The 20805-nt window shown below is 37.3% G+C and overlaps 1 protein-coding gene across 9 annotated transcripts in view; it reads left to right on the forward strand.

Annotated features, from left to right (window-relative positions):
* Window positions 1–20805, forward strand: part of LOC143674793 (uncharacterized) — a 447599-nt gene that overhangs the window by 117580 nt on the left and 309214 nt on the right. For 8 of the 9 annotated variants that reach the window (XR_013171297.1, XR_013171291.1, XR_013171338.1 and 5 more), the window contains one exon: window positions 477–739. The exons of the other annotated variant lie outside the window; for it this stretch is intronic. The gene's annotated coding sequence lies outside the window, so the exon portion shown is untranslated. The remainder of the gene's footprint in view (window positions 1–476; window positions 740–20805) is intronic. 9 annotated transcript variants of the gene reach the window in all.

The raw sequence follows: 20805 nt of genomic DNA on the forward strand, positions 1-20805 counted from the left end.
TCTGTCTGATTTTCCTCCCACAGAGTAACTCTAAGGTCCTGTCAGCTACTTTTTTGACATATAACCTCACTGTTTAACCTCATGTTGTAAAATTTCTCTTGGTCTGGGGTTTATGTTTTCAGCTGCTAGAATGGCCAGGTACCCATGTATTTTCCAGGGCCAAATGCTATGGAAAGGAGGGGAAGGGAGGGGTAAGGAGAAATGAAATGAAAAAAGGGATCATTCTGTTTACTTTTTTTTTTCTTTTTTTTTTGGTCTTTCATTCACAGTGTAGAAAGAGTTGAAATTTGTAAAGAATAACTACAAAAGAAGAATAGTAAGTGAATCATTTAGGGATTCTAAAGCTAAACTTCAACTCATGGTTTTGAAATTTAACAGAACCTCATTGGAATAGGAACTATACGCTTTAAGTACTATTTTAGAATCTTGGAGTCTTGGAAATGTGATAACCCTGTGTTTTCCCTGATTTTTGAAAGGGACCTTGAAAACTTGCTTGCTTTGGGCATTTCAGAGGGTTATGCAGATATGTATAAAGGCCTGACTTAAGAACAGTTATTTTCCGTCTGGACACACTGTCTACTCCATCCTAGAAGAGTGTACACGACAGGATGCAGCAAGGGATAAAGGGACACTGATCTAACCAGCCAGTTTCATCAACTCTGCTGATAAATGTGGTGATAAATGTCCCAGCCAAGGAGCGAAGCAAATGATTGAGACAATTTCCCATATAATCTAGCAGGTATTTATCTCCTTTTCCATTACTGTTCTGAATAAATATTCGATTATACCAATTTTGCCCAAAATGCATAAATATTTTTAACTCAGGTTAAGCACTTAGCCTAAGCTTCAGCGTATATACTCCCAAAACAAATGGTTATTCTTGATAGTGTGTAACATTTATAGTAGATCTTTATCCTGTAAAAGTTTCCTTTTAGGTCCAAAATTTGAAGGTCACTGAGTAAGTTTGTGTACTTATAATTGGATATCTCTCCCTTTTTGAATAAATTGAATTTAACAAAAAGTACAAGAAAATATAAAGTGGCTACACTGAAAATACTTAGGTAAGTCAAGATTAATCATTTTAGTTTGATTTAGAACAAAGGAAACGGATCATATAGAAAATAAAAGAGAAAACCCTACTCATAGTAGGCAACAAATCCAAACCTAAATCGCCTTAGACTGAAGGATCTCTAGAGTAGAGATTTCCTCAACTTTTTCATTATCAGTATCTCTGCCAGTAGGAATTTTTTTTTTTTTTGTAAAAAATAAATTTCAACCTGGATTTTGAATTCTGAGTACCCTAAATCATGTTTCAATTACAGTAAAGTTTCTTTTACCCAAGTATGGATAGCAAATAGATGTTTTGGTTAGTATAATATCCAGTTATTAATTACTTTGTATAACTTTCAGAAATTCAGAATATAATAAAATGCATTTAAGTTGGACATTGTCCATCTTTCTCTGATTATATGTTATTTCTTTCTAGACCTTGGATTATTGTAGTAAAAACCTGAGTTTTGCAGTTGAATTACCCAGAATTCAACTAATACAGAATGCAATTGTAGTTTTAACAGTAGTAAAGCCATGCTAATTTGGACAGGTTAGGGTTATGAAAATTCAAAAATGGAGAAGAACATTTAAATTTAAATGCAGTTTGATTATATTTTTGGTTAACTTAAACTCAGGTTGAAATCATATATTCCAAATTAGAAGATGAGTTAATGGCACTGGATGTTATTTTAACGTTAAATTGAATGCTTTTGAGTTTGTGTATCTCAGAACATTAGTGTTTATTTTTCTAGCTGCCAAGTAGAACATATGACAGCAGTAACAATAATTTCTTCTGAGTGACTTCAATCACGTTGCCTCCAGAAATGGCCAGAATTCTTTGGAAAACATCAGGAAGATGAGTGCAGTATTGCACAGTGCACTAATACTTCCTTAATTGCATTCTATGTCAAGATATTGAAACATAAATAAGATAACTGCCTGGCTTCATTGAATAGTGTGAGGCCATCTTTGCTCAGGCTGAGAAAGGTAGAAAACACTTTCCAAGTTGGCTGGAGGGCTGTTAATTAAAATACAGTGCAAATTAGATTTAAAAAATTAAAGTCATGGTTAAGTATTTGGAGATGGCATGATGCTTCTCCCAATAATTTGAAAGTAAGTTTGCAGGCTGGTACTTTAATTTCACAATGAATGTATAAAAGATCAGAACAGAGATCTCCCAAGTTAACCACTTCAGCATTAACTATAGGCTCTGCAGAGTAGTTGGAAAACTGCTACTCTAGTGCATTACCTTAGTTTTGAACTAATCCCCTTTAGTTCTGATTCCACACTTCTTGTTTTAATTTCCACCTGCTAAAACAAATACCCTACACTGGACTAGCTTAACAACAGGAATATATTAGTTTATGGCTTCAAAGACTAGAAGGCTTGCTTCCTCCTGGGTTTGATATCTTCCGGTTGGCCAGCAATCTGTGGGGTTCCCTGGCTTTTCTTTCCCATGGCAACGCCTATGGTGGAGTCTTCTTTTTCCTCCGGGTTCTGTTTACTGCTGGCTCCTGGCTGCTACTCCAGCCTTCTCTCTCTAACTGACTTTCACTCTGTGTATAGACTCCAGGAATCCAGATTAAAGTCCAATATAATTCAGTTGGGCCCCACATTAACTGAAGTAACACCCTGAAGAGATCTTATTTACCCTAGGTCCAAACCACCAGAATGTGGACTAAGACCAAGAACGTGACTGGAGTGGGGGATACACTCCATCCACCATACTTCCTAAAATTATCCACCAAGTATGAATTGGCTCCAGTTTAGGGCTAAAATCAGCAGTAGGGTAATTCATGCAGATTTAAGTATTCCTGTCTTCAAGATCATTATTTCTTATTAGAAATTAATAAAATGACATCCTAACTTTCATATGTCATTCTCCTGAGTTTGGTTAATGGAATCCTGCTGACAGGATGCTCTCAATGTGTTAGAAATACCTGCAGGATATGGCTGGTTTCTAAACTGTGGTAAATTCACCAAGTTCATGAAGATCATGTTGTGAAGCCATTCATGGGTTAAACTTGGTGCCTGTCCTCCCAACCAATCAGAACCTTTGTAGAATAGACAATAATTGAGGGCACTCAAAAATTAGAAGTTAATATGGATACAGGTCAAGCTTTTGTAACCGAGAAACCAGAATTTAAAGGATGATTTTGATTACTGAATCATTATATAGATATTCCTTTTTATTTTCTGGTATATTGGTGTAGACAGAGGGAAATACCTGAAATCTCTAAATTTCAATCCAGCTGCCTTGATCTCTGATAATGATTGTATAGCCTTTATCTTCTGCCCCTGTGATTGTAAAAACCTTGCCACTAACCTACATTTGTAGCCAGTTATCGACTTTTCCAACTTTAGAGTCTCGTAATCACTAAAGACAGCCCCTAATGTTTATTAATGAAAGGACTTGGCTCAGCCCAGAACTAACCCACCCCAAGTCCAAAATACCTTAATAACCAAGACTGGGTCTAACCAAAATGGGCCCACCTGACATATGCAGTAACTTAGACTTTAACCTAAAAGTCACCTATACCTCATTCTGCCATTTTCTTACATATGTTCTGTGACTAAGCATGTAATCAATCTGCCATGCTCAATAATTAGATCATCGTTTGGGGCTACTGTACTCATTATCCTAAACCCTGCCCATCTTTTCTCTTATAAAACTATCAGAATTATTGCAGTTCAGGGAGACAGGTTTTGCATTGACAGGCCATCTGCTCTCCTATTATGTACCTAGTAACAAACTCTTTCTCTCTTTGAAACCCCATTGTTCCAGGAATTGGTTATTGATTGCACCTGGCAAAAGAATCCACAGCCTCTGTCTGGTAGGACTTATTTTTGCCCCAAAATAATGATCATGATAATAATGTGTGATTTTTTTTTCTTTTTTTACTGACAAGGAAATGGGGGACTCTTATTCTCTGAAGTTTACCCTCATCCAATTTTCCTCTCAAATCAGGCTGTACTGGATCTGTTGGCTTCTATTTAGCATGTGATGGAATGGGTAATTTACATTCATGTTATTCATGTTCTTTTCTGATTAAATGAATAACATATATACAAAATTTGAAGGAAAAAAAAAAGAAAGTAAAAAGAAAATATAAATTCCCTGGAATATCACCACCTGTGGGTACTCCTTTTTTTTTTGTTTTCGTTTTCTTCTTTTTTTTTTTAACATGGGCAGGCACCGGGAATTGAACCCAGGTCCTCTGGCATGGCAGGCAAGCAGTCTTGCCTGCTAAGCCACTGTGGCCCGCCCAGTGTTCGTTTTCTTCTTTTTTTTACTTGATAGTTTCTCATGACTCGTGTTAAATTTAATGAATCTTATCAATATGTTTTGTCAGTCAATAGAAGACCCAATGAAGCTAGGCAGGAAGATGGTGTTTTAGGATTATAATAGTTGCTCAATTATTAAACCACCAAAATGAACAGCTAAGAAACCATTCAGAGGTTGCTGGATTTGTAACTCAAAATTAGCAAATAGGGAACTGAAAATCTCTGACTAATTGGTGTTGTTTCTAATTATAAACTGGGTGGTTTTAACCTCTACTAATCAAGTAAATTGAGAGGAAATTTCATTATCCTATTAAGATAGCTGATCTTAACAGTAAACTTTTTCTTTCTGAATCTAAGTCTCTTCTAATTAATAAGCAAGTCACAGCTCAAGGGTCACTTTCCTGAAGCAGTTGAATGCTTTTTCTCCCTATATTTCTCTCTTGTGGTTAAACTTTCTCTTTTTTTATTTGAAATCTTTGATTTTGTTTATGTGACTTAAGATCTTCAGAAAGGCACAGAGAATTCATTAGTGCCCCCACTCTGAGTTTTCACCTCAACACATTTACATAATGGAGCAGCTTCCTAGTAAAAGAACATATACTTTTAGGGGGACGTTGCTTTCTGAACCTTAAATCAGGGCATGTAGTTTAACAATAAAGATAAGAAAGATGTGCTGGAACATAAAATGGAACTGTCTTGTGTTATTCAGGACACATTATGCTGTAAACATCACCCCTATGGTTTATTCTGAAGAAGGGTGCCTCAGGGCTATTTGGGTTTCCAGGGGTAACCAGACTTGTTCTGTCTTCATAAGCTATTAATTAACACTTCAGCAGGCAGTCACCATTTTTTTCAGCTTCTAAACAGAAAACTGGGATTGACAATTGTGCATTTGTGTATTAGGGTTCCAGGTATTTTAAGGTTAAAAAAAAAAAAGTTAAACAAGAAGTTTAAGGCAAGGGTCTTCCATGCCAGGTAAAGGGACTACAGAAGAAAAGAGGACTTGCTTTATCAATTTTTTTCTGAAAGGGTCCTTTGAAGAACCCTTACTCTCAATGTGTCATAGTAGATTATGTGTGGGAACAGTGATTCTTTGTCACAGGAATGTGTCAATACTTGGTTCAGAGAGGTGGACCCATGGGTTTGAGTAAATTCTCTAATTTAATTGCTTCTCCTAAGTCATTGATATGCTTGCTGCTACAGGAAAGGGATGGAAAATAGGAAATTGCAGCTAAAATGTCTATTTCGGAGTGATTACTTGACACTGAATAAACATATTCCTACTTCTTCCTCAGTTTTACTATTTAATATCTATAGGATTGGGCAAGCTACTTAAAGTCTTTGATCCTTGAATGAATTCCTTATCTGTTACATGGAGATAATGCTATCCTGGAGCATTGTGAGGATTAATGAGAAGAAATAAATAAGTAGTAGCAGAGTTTGGGTCCGTTCTCTCACTTTTCTGTTACCACACAGTTACGAAACTAGAGATGGGAGCTAGTGTCTGCTTTAGAAGAGCTTTAGAATTCCATGGAGAGGGTTATTGCCTCTCAGGGCTGAGTAAATATCATGTAATATTCTGTGTGCAGTGTGTGAAAATAAGTTTGTAAAGGGATTTCAATTTTTTAGTAGGGAAGTTATTTTAAAATTAAATAATATTTGTTATCTTTAAACTGTGAACTTAAAAATCAGGTATAGCTATTTGATTAATGTAAACATTTCTCAAAATTATCTTTGTTTCAATATTAATTCTGAATTCACATTTTTAGGAGGATTAAGCACATGGGAAAAAAGGAAAAGTTAAAAAAACAAAAGAAACCAAAACTCACTTTCTCAATGCCCCCTTTCAAGAATGAACAAAGGCTTTTCTACCTCTGACAAATCAGGTCTAAAATCCTACAATCAATCCTCATTGAAAACTGACCTTACCTTATTTGTTTACACGTTTTCTGTCCCTTTCTAATTTAAATTTGCTGTTCAGGTCAGGGTGGTCTTTCTGTTGGTCCTACCCACAAATTATGCCTGTTTTCATCTTTTGATTTTTTCTTGCTTCTGCTTAATCCTACACTATGAGTGCTTTTACCTCTTCATCTGTTCAGGATGTTCTCAACTTTCAAAACCCATGTATGTGAGAAGACAAATTTATTTAGACATTGAGTTTCAAAATTTTCCTCTCCCTGTTCCTCCTCTCTCCTTTCCTCCATTTCTCTCTCTCTCTCTCTCTCTATTTCTTTAAGAAGAGCCTTATTGTTTACATATGATTATAGATCAAGATCTTCTTTCTTCAGGAAATCTCCTGTTGGAGCCCAATTTTCTAAACTAGAGATGGGAGTTAGTGTCTGCTTTAGAAGAGCTTTAGAACTCCATGGAGAAAGACTGGGAGAAAGATCAAAGGAGGAGGTGGAGTTGTACAGAGAAGATAAGCTTTAACAAATGAGTATGACTACTGAATCATTATATTGATAATTTCTTTTAGTCTCCAGTGCCTTGGAGGAGCTTGAAGAAAAAAAATAAAATTGCAAAACTATAACCCTTACCAAACTTTGAAATCTGTTCTATAACTACTTGCTACAATGTACTTTGAGATTTATTGCTTTTTTCTATATGTTATATTTCATAATAAAAAAATGTTTTTTTTTTTCAAAAGAAATTTTCTGTTGGAGAAAATTTTAAGAAATAGGTCTCATTTCTTACATTTCTCTCCATGGGATGGGGCTCTGAGAAAGAGGAAGGACGACATAACAGAGGCAAGAAAGCCAGAGAAACACAAGGGTTAAAATTTTGGCTTTGGCATCAAGTAATTCTGGGCTAAAACCTGGTCTTAGTTTTCTCATCTGTTATATGGATTTTATAATAGTTCCCTCACAGCTGTTGAGGGTTATGTAATGAGACACTATGGATAGGATGTCTTGTTCAGTGCCTGGCACATAAGAGTACTACAAATGTCAATTGTGGTTGCAATCACTATTATTATTAATTATTGTTATCATTATTACAGAAGAATCAACAGCAAGGAATATGCTTAGACTTATAAAACACGAGCTGTTGATAGCATAGAGTTGTATTGACAGAATATTAATTTCCTATTGCCATTGTAACAAATTTAATGACTTAAAACAATGCAAATTTATTCTCTTATAGTTCTGGGGATCAAGTCTGAAATGAGACTTATAGAGCTAAAATAAGATGTTGGCAGGGGTGATTGCTCTGGAGGCTCCAGGGGGAATCCATCCCATGTCTTTCAGCTTCTAGAGGTTATCAGCATTCCTTAGATTATGGCCACATCACTCTAATCCCAGTTTTGCCATCATTTTGCCTTCTCCTCCCTCTAAGCTTCCTAGATCCATTTTATAAGAACCTTTTAATTATGTCAGGCCCATCTAGATATTCCAAGATAATCTCTGTATCACAGATTCATAATTTAATCACATTTGCATATAAAGTAATATTCACAGGTTCTAGAGATGAGGATGTGGGCATCTTTGGGATATGGGGCATTTTCCAGCACACAATATGTTGAATTGACAGATTGAGCAATTTGGAGCAAAGGAAGCAGACAGTGCTCAGGTAGCAATACAAAGCCAAGAGGCAAATTGCCGTTTATGTGGAAGAGCAGCAACTATTGAAAGAAAGAATTGGTAAATCAGCTTTGATTGATAGTAAAGTTAATTCCTACTCCAACAGGTGGTATTTGTTACTTATGAGTGGAAGATAGGGTAATATGTACTTTTCTAGACAAATATTTTTGCGTGAAAAGCTTTATCTATTATAGGTGGTATCACAGTTTCTGTTAGTTATTTTGTCTCTTTGAGGAGTTTCACTGTTGTTTTTCTACAAATTAAAAAGGCACCATGGTTCTCCTAATGGTACCTGCTTTGTGTCCTACTAGAATAGAACCACTTCTTTTTGAACACAAAATAAACGCTGGTGGATTATCTAAGTAAATCATCTCCATAGTTATTTGAGGTGGACATTACTACCCCATGTTAAAATAAAAAAAAGGCAAAATGATGCCATTTTTCTCTGCTGAGAAAAATGATTGTAGAAGACTTAAGTAACCTGCTCACAGTATCATAGCAAGGAAGTGGCAGTTCAAAAACAAGATTTGAACCCAGAGCATATCTGATGCCAAAGCTTGGTTTTTCCTCCTTTAAGATATGGCCTTCATAGAGTATATGACTGAATGACCTGTTCCGGATTAAATTTCTAGGTAAGTAACAGCAGAGGTTGGATCTAGGTCTCGTTATACTGAGATCCTTCTCTAAACAGGCTTTAATTGTTTGTACTATAAGTTCAGAATTTTATTATACTTAAAGTAGTAGCCACACTTCATTTTATTGTTTTTAGTAAAATTTACCTATGCTGCTCAAAGGAAGGGTTTGTATTTATGATTTCTCTCCTTTGTACACTTTCAGAGGTTAGCATGGTGTTCCTATATTAGACATAAGAAACATATTCATAACTGAACAGAATGAAAAGATTTTAATTCCAGGCCTTATGTAACTTTAATTTTCAGAATTGAAACAAAATCTGCTCATGCAGCTATCAAATCAGATATTCTATTTATACTGAACACCTTTCCAAAGTCTTGCATCTATTTATAGGAGAAAGGAAATGGATCATTTTTCCATGACAACTTCCCTATTTTTAATCTACCATCAAGTTCATTGTTTTTTCTGGTCTACAGTTCAATGAACTTAAGTTGGGAAAAAAAAGGATAAATAAATTAGCAAGGTAATTGAAGTACATTTATGGACTCCTTTATTTTAGGTGATCTGCCAAGGAATCAAGCAAATTGATACTTTTAAGTACTTGATAAGCATTGGTACAAACCACTATTGCAAATGCTCTCTGATTGCAGTAATTAACTTTGTAGCCATGAAAGGAAACCCTTGATCTTCCTTCATTTCCCAACACAAGTACTCTGAAAAAAAAATTAACATGAAAGTAGCCTGTGAACAAACATATTGTGTAAGGAAATGAAGATACCAGTTATTTTCCCTTCAGTCAATAGAATGCCTATCTGGAAGACCATTCATTGTATATCTCCTCAAACAGCAAACACTGCCTTAGATTAGCATGGTTGTTAGAAATAAATCACATTCTAAAACTATAAGCATCCAGGTAAGGGAAATAACACTGGTGTCAATCCAAATCGATTAATTTATTAACTTCTATTCTGCACAGTCCATAGTGGTTTACCAAACTCTTTGTCTCCTATAACTGAGTGGTAATGAAAAATTCTGGAATTCATAATGTGAAATGATTTATGAATTTAATATAGAGTTACCTATGTGAAACAGTGAAGTTGTAGTGAAAGGAAGATTATCTTTATTTCCATGTGATGACATGAAAATGGGCAATTCAGTTATTAAATGACATGCTCTTCAAGTTCAGAGCTTGGGCTGTGGCTAAAAGGGCTCAGAGGATATGTGTTTTTACTTCTTGGTACTCCCAGGCCACCACAGTATTCTATAATGTGGAGGATAAACATTCTTCACGATGAACGGAATATTCTAATTCTGCTCTTCCTTCCTTTCTTTCTGAGATAATTTATCTGCCTCCTATGGGGTTGTTCCATGAGCTACTTACTACAGAGGCCATTCCTGGTCATGCTTATGAAGGATTTCAAGAATTTTAAATGGAGCTGCGTGTTAGCTTGCAGAAGATTCTGCTCTGCCATAATTCATTAGTTTGTTAGTGAGCACTCATGTCTTTCACTGTGGTCAAGCCCTTATTTCCCATTCTAGAACTTAGGAAGCAGTCTCCCTAATTTTGTAAGACTAAGACATTTTTCCCGGCCCTGATAACTTCTGCAGCTAGGATCCTGCCCCATTCCTTCCAAACACCCAGTTTCACTGAGTTCTTTTGCATCTTAGTCTCCATGTCTGTATTTCTGCAGTCTGTAGATGTACCTTCCTGAGGTAGATTGAATTAGATACTGCAATTTAGACATGCTCTTAACCTTAATCTGCATTTCTGTGGGTATGGATAGTATCTCTTGAAGTTTTTTGCTTTGTTTTAGTTAAGGTGTGGCCCAATCGAAAGAAGTTGGGTCTAATCAGTATAACTGGAATGCTATATAAGAAGAAAAAATTCAGTCAGAGAAAGTACAGGGAGGACCCCAAAGCTGGAAATCAGTGGAACCAGAACTGGAAGTAAAAGGAAAGAACACACCTCGTGCAGTGAGGTGGAGATGCAGGCCAAGGGTCTTCAATGATCTCAGGCAAGCCAGACTTTGGGGGAAAAAGCATCACCTTGCTGATACTCAGTTTTGAAAATCTCATAGCCTCAAAACTGTGAGTAATAAATTCCCATTGCTTAAGTCAACCACTGTGTGGTAAACGAAGACAGTCTACATTATTGTAAAGCCTTTCTACCTGAGCACTTATTTTCTACTGTGTGTGAAGGTGAGGGGTGGGAGAAAGCCTGGGAGGGCTGTGGATAGCTGTGGAGAGCAGTGAAGATCAGTATGAAGTGCGTGGGATTTAACTGGTACATGTCCTAATACAGCCTTTGCCCTTTACTGGTTGTGTAACCTTCATCTTCTGGAGCCTTGGCCTCCTTACATAAAGGAGGTACTATGTTACTCAGCTCAAAGGATTTTGATGAGGATTAAATGAGAGAACAGAGGTAAGGTGCCTCTGTGAGCACAGTGCCTCACATTGATAGATGTCTGCTCCCAAGTTATCCTTTATTTATGCCCTCCCCTTTATGATATCCATCACCTACCTCCTACTAGATAGTCTTTCTGAAGATGAAGACCCACCTGTCTGAACTTGCTCATATTATCAGCCTCTGAAGGTTGCCCTGGTTTCCTGCCATGTCATGGTGGATGGTGGATCTGTCTCCAGTGTACACTTCCTGTCCCCTCAAAAAAAGTGTTTTCATACACTAAGCTTATGTATGACTACTGCTCTTTGGAATTACTTCTGTCCTTTTTTTTTTTTAATGATCTCACATGAAATAAGATACAGTTTATTGAGTGTCTTTTATGTAGTAGGCACTGTTTAAAACATCAGAGACTCTGTGAAGAATACAACAGGCAAAAATCCTTTAGTATTCCAGGAAGAGAGGTTGGCAATAAATGAGTAGACATATGAAGAATACTACTACATAATAACGTGGTTAGCTGGTAAGCTCTATGAACAAAAACAAGGAATGGGACAGAAAGAGGGTGGCAGGTACGTGTCTGTGTGTGTCTGTGCCTGTGTGTTCACTTAAGTGGAGAACTTAAGGATGTGAAGATACAAGCCTTTGCTAATCTGATGTCAGAGCAGACAGAAGCAAGAGTAAACCATCTGAAGAAGGCATGTTTAAAGAATAGAAAAAGATCAGTGTTGCAGGATTATAATAATCAAAGAGGAAAGTAGAAAGAGATTCAAAGAGGTAGTCAAGAGGCCAGATTATTTAGGACTCTAATTCATGGGAGGAAAATTGTATTGTATTTTAAGAAGGAAGGTTTTAAATAGAAGGGGTAGAAGCTGATTTATACTTGCTAAGAAAAATTATCACAAACTTGAAAACAAAGACAAAGAATGGTTATCTGTGCTTTCAATATTTTTACTGGACCATTATCTAATGGGCCCTTTTAACACCTATTTAATTTTGTAAGGGAACATGCCTTTGTTTGACATTCTCTTTACTCTTGATTAGGACCCAGATTCTGTAAGGTTACATGTTAATTTGTAGGTCTTTGTCCATCAGAAATGCGTAAGATTTCTGACTGGCAGAAAACATGACCCCAGAGGTTACAGTTTATTGCCTGTAAGACATTAAATAGTTTATCTCTAACTCAGCAAACTTATTTCAATGTGCCTTTCCTTTGAACCAGCTATATAACCTTTCTGGTTCTCTCATTAATGGATTAAAAACCTCTGATGTGGTTATTCTATATTTATATGACAGTTATATTTTTAGCATTTTGAAAATCATGTACTTGACGTGCTGAAAAATATCACTTTGGTTGCTGAGTGGAGAAAAGATTGTTTGAGAGTTTGGGGTGAGGGAAGTTACCAAGAATTAAAGCAGGAAAGAAAAATGAAGATGATAGTCCAAGCTTAGTCAAGACAGCCTGGGGAGGTTGTAGTGGTAGAGATGGTGATAAGTGATTGGATTTGACATGATTTGGAGGTAGAGACAAGAATTGCTAGTAAATGGACCCGGGGTATATGGTAAAGAAAGGAACCAAGGATAGGACCTGGGATTTTTTTTGGACAACAGGGAAACTGTGGTAGAGGAAGAAGAGATTTTGGGAGGGACAATGAAAAGATCTGTTTTAGATATGTAAATTTGAGATATTCCTATACCACTTTGGCAAATTTCCTTGGGTACAATGTCTGTAATTTTGTAAAAATTAGTCAAACTTTATGATTTCAAAAGTGTTCATAATTATTTATATTCTCTTTATAGTATAAATTTATAATACACACACACACAAATGTACTTGTAGCATATGTATTCTATCTATCTAATGCTTGAATGTGTATATCTGTTCATAATATTGGCATAATTTTCCATGGAATTGGTGAAAATACTCCCATTATCCAAAATTACAAAGTTTGATTTTAAGCATTAGTTGGGTCAAATTATTTCATGAACTTTAAAGTCCATTCTGATTTTAAGAATATTTTACTCCATGATGTTACAGTTCATTACTCAAACAATGAAAATACCCTGTGCCGGTTTGAATCATGTCCTTTAATCCTTATTCAATATTGCTGGCTGGGACCTTTTTGGTTGTTCCCATGGAGATATGACCACCTGATTGTGGGTGGTAACTGTTGATTAAAAGACTTCCATGGAGTTGTGACTCCACCCACTACAGGTGGGTCTTGATTAGTTTACTGGAATCTTTTAAAAGAAGAAACACTGGAAAGAGTCCCTTTTTAGAACCACGGGAGCCCACGCAACCAGAGAACTTTGGATATGAAGAAGGAAAATATACCCTGGGGAGCTTCTTGAAACAAAAAGCCTGGAGAGAAGGCTAGCAGACATTGCCACGTTTATCATGTGCCTTTCCAGTTGAGAGAGAAATCCTGAACTTCATCGGCCTTTCTTGAGTGAAGATAACCACTTGGTGGTGCCTTAGATTGGACATTTCTGTAGATTTGCTCTAATGGGGACGTTAGAACAAACTAATTTTGTTCTTAGAACTGTAAACTAGCAACTTAATAAATTCCCCCTTTTAAAAACTGTTCCATTTCTGGTATATTGCATTCTGGCTGCTAGCAAAGTATAACAGATTTTGATACTGGAGAAGTGGGGTGCTACTGCAATTTGCAAATGCCAAATTGGAACAGCTTTTTAAATAGATAAGAGGAAGATTTTGGAAGAGTTGTGAGGAGCTTGTTAGAGAAGGCCTAGAATGCTTTGAGGAGATTGTTGGTAGAAATGTGGACTCTAAAGATAACTCTGGCAAGGCTCTAGACCGAGATGAGGTACATATTATTGTAAACTGGAAGGAAGGCGATCCTTGTTTTAAAATGGCAGATAATCTGGCAAAATTGACTAGTAGCTTTGGCTGGAAGGCAGATATTAAAAGCCATGAACTTGGATATTTAGCAGAAGAGATTTCCAAATTAAATGTGGAAAATGCAGCCTTCTTCTTCCTCACAGTTTATAATGAAATGCTACAGGAAAGAGATAAACCGAGAACTGAACTCGGGTTCAAAGAAACCAGAAGTTGATGTTCTGGAAAAATTTGGACTTCCAGGAAGAGAGACCCCAGAGAATGGTGCCCCACATGAGGATTTGGCCAAATGTGGAACCAGTCAGCCATGTCAGAGAAAGCTGGGATTGGAGATGGAGTTATCCAGGATGGATTTGTGGAAACTTCTGATGGACACAATCCTTGCTTACTGCATAGAAAGCCAACAGGAGTGCTGTGGAACCTGTGTAAACGGAGACACTGCCAGGATGGACTGGGGGGCTCAGAAAAGAGATAATGTAAAGGTAGAATAACTTCTGAGGCAGAACTATGGAAGCTAAAGTCTAAAGTCAAGAAACCTCGGGCCGAGAGAGCAGACCTACCCAAGTACTTGGAGAGGGTGAGTTTGCCCTGAAGGCAGAGGATGGGCCTTCTACCTCTTTGCAGTGGAAGAGTCCTGCTGCCTCAGGCCTTGGAGAGGGTGCAGCACATTCCTTGGGGATTGGGTAGAGCCTGGCTGCCACCACATGGAGGGGTTGAGCGTGTGCCCGAGAGATGGCAGAGAACCCGGGTGCCACCCCAATGCTTGGAGAGGGTGGAGCAGAGAAAAAGGTGCTCTTCCCAATGTCCCCCAAAGTTGCATTCAGAGAGAGGGGGCCACTGCCTAAGCCCTTGGAAAGGGTTGGACTGCCACTTTCTAAAGTCCTGAAAACAAATAACTCTCAGACTTTGAAATCTAATGGAGTTTGCCCTGCAGGTTTTTGAGACTGCTTGGGTCTGGTGACCCTTATGTTCCTTCCAATCCTCCCTATGGAAATGAGTATATGTATCCTATGACTGTCCCTCCTTTGTATATTGGCGGCAAATAACTTGTTCTGAGTTTTACAAGTCCAGAGCCAGAAGAGAATTTTGCCTTAGAACTGACCATGCCAGTAGTTGATTTTTATGAGATTTTGTATTGTTTCTGAATTTGTATTGCATTTGTATTGTTACTGAAATGGGTTAAAGCTTTCTGATATTGGTACATAATGAATTTATTTTGCATTTGGAAATAACATGTCCTTTTGCCAAAGGGTTGAATGTGCTGGTTTGAATCTGTGGTAGACCCCAGGAAAGCCATGTCCTTTAATTCTCATTCAATATTACTGGCTGGGAGCTTTTTGATTGTTCCCATGGGGATGTGACCCACCTGATTGTGAGTGGTAACTTTTGATTAGATGGGTGTCATGGAGTTGTGACTCCACCCACTACAGATGGGTCTTGGTTAGTTTACTGGAATCCTTTACAAGAGGAAACATTTTGGAGAGAGTACCTTTTCAGAACCATGAGAGCCCATGCAGGCAGAGACCTTTGGAAAACGTCCCCAGGGGAGCTTCATGAAACATGAAGTCTGGAGAGAAAGCTAGCATACGTTGCCATGTTCATCACATGCCTTTCCAGTTGAGAGAGAAACCCTGAACTTTGACGGCCTTTCTTGAATGAAGGTAAGCTCTTGTTGATGCCTTAGATTGGGAATTTCTATAGACTTGCTTTGATTGGGACAGTTTTGGCCTTAGGACTGTAAACTAGCAACTTAATAAATTCCTCCTTTTAAAAGCTATTCTGTTTCGGTATATTGCATTCCAGCAGCTAGCAAGCATATATTATTTACATATACTTTAAAAAATAAATGCCAAATCCCTTAATCTTAATGAATTACACTTCCTTTATAGGCTAACAATTTCTGTCTTATTTCATTCACATATATATTGATCCATTGAGACAAACAATATAAATGAAAATGGAAAGCATTAAAGATGCACAGTTTACTAATACGTATTACTACCTGGGGAGGACTTCACTGAAAATTGTTTTATTTTTGAGCTCCTCAAGCAGCCTACCTTGACCACCTTATTTAAATTTCAACCCACCACCCTTCCCCACATGCTAGCAATCTAATATCTTTCCTTTTAGTTCTTATTTTTTTCTTGTTCCTTGGTAATTATCCCTTACTTTCATTTTCTGCTTTTTTAGGTATTGTTTATTATCCACCCCCCCCCCCACTAGAATGTAAGCTACCCAAGGCTAGAGATCTTTGTCTCTTTTATTTATTGAAGCATGCTAAATGCCGTGAATACTGTCTGACATATAGTAGGTACTAAAAAAATTTGATGAATGAATGAAAGAGGCTTCCTATAAGTGGAAAAACTCTGTGCAATCTTAAATAGTGAAACATGAAAGGGCAATTCAATGTGGCTACATACTGTTTAGAATAATTATACAGAAGACTCATCTTTTTTTTCTTAGGCCAATGTTAAAATTACATTTACTATCCTGGATGTATTCAGACCAAAGTCTAATCAAGTACTTCCAAAGTATACTTGGTGAATAGAGAGCCAGCTGTTTATTAGATACGTAATTTGGTTTTGGGCAGCTCACTTGAAAGCTATCTTTCTCTATCCCCATTTATAAAGTAGGGTTAGTAATAATCCTTAATCTAAGTATTGAGAATTAACTATTAACTAAACCAATATATGGAAGACTTTAGAACAATTTTCTGGTATGTAGTATGTATTCAATAAATATTTGCTTAAACAATTTTTAAAGAGAAGTTGTAAGTTTAGAATAATCATGCCTAAAATACAGGATTCCCATATACCACCTGTTCTAGTCTACAAGATGCCAGAATGTAATATACCAAGAACAGAATGACTTTTAAAAATGGGAATTTATTAAGTTGCTAGTTTACAGTTTAAAGACTGTGAAAATGTCCAAATTAAAGCAAGTCTATAGAAATGTCTAAATTAAGGCACCAACAAGAGGTTACCATCACTCAAGAAAGACCAATGAAGTTCAGGATTTCTCTCTCAACTGGAAAGGCATGTGATGAACATGGCAATGTCTGCTATCTTTCTCTCCAGGCTTCTTGTTTCATGAAGCTCCCCCGGGGACGTTTTCCTTCTTTACCTCCAAAGGTCTCTGGCTGTGTCGATTCTGCTGATTTTCATATTCTCTTGTGTGGCTCTGTTGCACTCAAGGTTTTTTCCAAAATGGTTCCCTCCTTTAAAAGATTCCAGTAAACTAATTAAGACCTACCTGGAATAAGTGGAGTCACATCTCCATCTAATCAAAAGTTAATACCTACAATTGGGTGTGTCACATCTCCATTGAGATAATCTAATAAAAAGATTCCAACCTACATTATTGAATGGGGATTAAAAGAAATAGCTGCTCCCACCAGATGGATCAGGATTAAAACATGGCTTTTACAGGTACATAATCCTTTCAAACCAGCACATCACCCTGCCACCAACACCTTGCATTGCTATGAACATTTGTTGCAACTGATGATAGTTCTTTATTGTAGTTGTACTATTTTTTAATAGTAGTTGTTACCTTTGTTATAATTGATGAAATATTATTAAAATAGTACTGTTAACTATATCCTTAGTTTACATTAGGTGCATTTTTTCTGTATTCTACCTTATTATTAATACCATGTATTAGTATCGTTCAGTTGTTATAATTCATGGAAGAACATTCTTATACTTTTACTGTTAACTTTAGTCCATCATCTACAATAGGGTTCACTGTGTTACATAGTCTTATGCATTATCTTTTAATTTTTATTCTAGTAATATAAACACCTAATGTTTCCTCTTTTAACCACCTTCACCTATATAATTCAGTGCTGTTAATTATACTCACAATAATGTGCTCCATCAACACCATCCATTTCCAAACCTCTACAATCAAAAAGAAATTCTGTACAAATTAAGCATTGACTTCCCCTTCTTTAACTGCAATCTATCCCCTAGAAAACTATACTCTAGATTCTACCTTTATTATAATCAGTTCATATCCGTGAGATCATATACTATTTATCCTTTTATGTCTGGCTTATTTCACTCAGCATAATGTCCTCAAGGTTCGTCCAGGTTTCATGCTGTCACATGTATGAGGACTACATTCCTTTTTATGGCTAAACAATATTCTATTTTATGCATATATCATATTTTGTTTATCCATTCATGAGTTGATGGATACTTGCATTGTATCTGTCTTTTGGCAACTATGAATAGTGCCAATACGAACATAAGTGCATAAATATCTATTTGAGTCTCTGCTTTCTATTCTTCTGAAAGAAGAATATCTGTATTCCTAATATAATATTCCTATTAGTGAGATTTCTGGGTCATATGACACTTCTATACTTAGCCTTCTGGGGAACTGCCAAACTGTCTTCCAGAGTGGCTGCACAATTTTACATTCCCAAAAGCAATGGGTCCTGGTGACCCTCACCCACTCATGGTGGGAGGCCTGATCTTACCTGGGGAAGGTGGCAGACTGAGGCAACTGAAGGAATCCTCGGCATCCTCTGCCACAGGTAAAGTCGAGAACACAGCCCCACGTTGAGCCCAATTTTGGCTGGTGAAGTGAGGGAACAAAAACCCTGCAGCTGTAGCGCCACCCAGTCAGACACAGCTGGAGCTCCATGAAGTAATTGAGTTCCACCCCGTCAGAAGCAGCCTGGGGCTCAGAAGTAATTCAGCCCCAACAGCCCAGTCAGAGGCACCCAGGGCTCAGAGGGCCTGGACAGACTCAGCCAACACTCAGAGGTAATTCAGCCCCAGCCAGTCAGACTCAGCCAGGGCTTGAAGGCAATTCAGCCCTGCCCAAGCAGATGCTGCCTAAGCTTGGAGGCTAAAAGCCTCTGAGGACTATTAAGTCACTGAACAGTATGCATCTATGGCAGACCATTAGATACGGGGGTATTGTGGGATCTACCAGAACATCTCCAGCTCCTATCCCTGGGGCAGTCAGAGTTGGTCTACATATCCTGCACAGGTACCAAGTCCTGTTTTGTCTGAGAAACACTGACAACACAACTGTCAAAGGAGTGCCCTCATACAAACCCAGGTTTTGTGGGACAGCCAAAAGCAGATCACTCCTGAGCTTGCTGTTGGCTGGTGAAATGGAAACTCTCAATCCTGCAATCTGAAACCTTTCCACATAGGAGCCTTGGAAGTGCCAGACACATTGTGCCCACAGGCGATGTCTCACTCAAGGTTTACAGTCCCCAATCCCTACTCCCAGAGTCTGTGGCTAATAGTACACATGGAGAGCAATGGCATTGGCTGGATTGTAGTCTGGTTGGAGCATAGCCCAGTGCACTTCCACAGTTTGGGGGAGATGGGGTTGTAGAGAAGAGGTAGTCCAAGAGTGCTGTCTGCTGAGAAGACAGGGAAAGTTTACTTTGGCAGACTGCTTTGTGATCTTCAACGCAAACCCAAGCAAATGTAAAATCTTAGGTGAGCGAGGGAAATAAACTTTCAAAATAAACTTATCAAGATAATCAATGCCTAGAAATCAGAAGAAAATCACAAAGTACATGAAGATGCAAGAAGAGATGGTGAAATTAAATGACTAAATTAAAAAGCCAGAGGAAATACAGAATTTGGAACAAGTAATCAAAGAAATACATGCAAATCTCCAAAATAACTTCAGTGAGATGGCTAAAGACATAAAAGATATCAAGAAGACACTAGAAGAGTGTAATGAAAAATTTGAAAGAGTAAAATAGAAAAATATCAGATCTTATGGAAATTTAATTTGATACTGTAGATCAAATTAAAAACATACTGGAGAGCATTCCATAGACCTGGGTTTGATTCCCAGTGCCTGCCCATGCAAAAGAAAAAAACAAAAAACTAGAGACACCGAACCTCAGATTTGAAGAAGCAGAAGAAAGAATAAGTGAACAAGAGAACAGAACAATTGAATGTGAATGCACAAAAGAACAAATGGTGAAAAAGATGGAAGAATTAGAATTGGATCTTGGGGAAATGATGGACAAAATGAAGCACGCAAATATAATAATCACTGGTGCCCCAGAAGGAAAAGAGAAGAGCAAAGGGCTAGGAGTAGTATTTGAAGAGATAATTGGGGAAAACTTCTCAACCCTCATAAATATGAAAATCAAAGAAGCCCAGTGAACTCCAAATAGAATAAATCCAGATAGACCCACTCTAAGACACATACTAATTAGATTGCCAGATACTGAAGAAAAGAAGAAAGGTCTGAAAGCAGCAAGAGAAAAGCAATTCATCGCATTCAAGGGAAGCCACGTGAAACTAAGGACTGACTACTCAGCAGTTACAAGGGGCAGAAAGGCAGTGGTATGACAAATTTAACATTCTGAATGAGAAAAATTGTCAGCCAAGAATTTTTTATCCAGCAAAGCTGTCCTTCAAAAGTGAGGGAAAGTTTAAAATCTTCCCAGATGAACAAATGTGAGAGAATTTAACAGAGATCTGCCCTGAAAGAAATAATAAAGGGAGTTCTGTCAGCTGAGGGGAACAAATTAAAAAAAAAAACAAGACAGGAGGGAGAGGTCTGGAGAAGGACACAGAATTGAAGACCATTAGTAACTTAAAGGATATAAAGAGAGAGAGGAGAAAATATATCTGACAAATAAAAACCAAAGGTTAAGATGGTTGGTTCAAGTCCTACCTTTATAGTAATAACTTTGAATGTGAACGGATTAAACTCTCCAATTAAATGGTACAGATAGACACAATGGATTTAAAAATATGATCCATCTATACCCTGTTTACAGGAGATTATCTTGGACCCAAGGATACAGATAGATTGAGTGAAAGGATGGGAAAAAAATTCCATTCAAGCTGTAACCAAAAGAAAGCAGGGGTAGCTATGCTAATACCAGATGAAATAGATTTTAAATGCAAACATGTTATGAGAGACAAGGAAAGACACTATTTGTTAGTAATAGGGACAATACACCAAGAAGAAATAACAATTAAACATCTTTATGCACACAA

Source organism: Tamandua tetradactyla, chromosome 1 (assembly GCF_023851605.1).
Source record: "Tamandua tetradactyla isolate mTamTet1 chromosome 1, mTamTet1.pri, whole genome shotgun sequence".
NCBI lineage: Eukaryota > Metazoa > Chordata > Mammalia > Pilosa > Myrmecophagidae > Tamandua > Tamandua tetradactyla.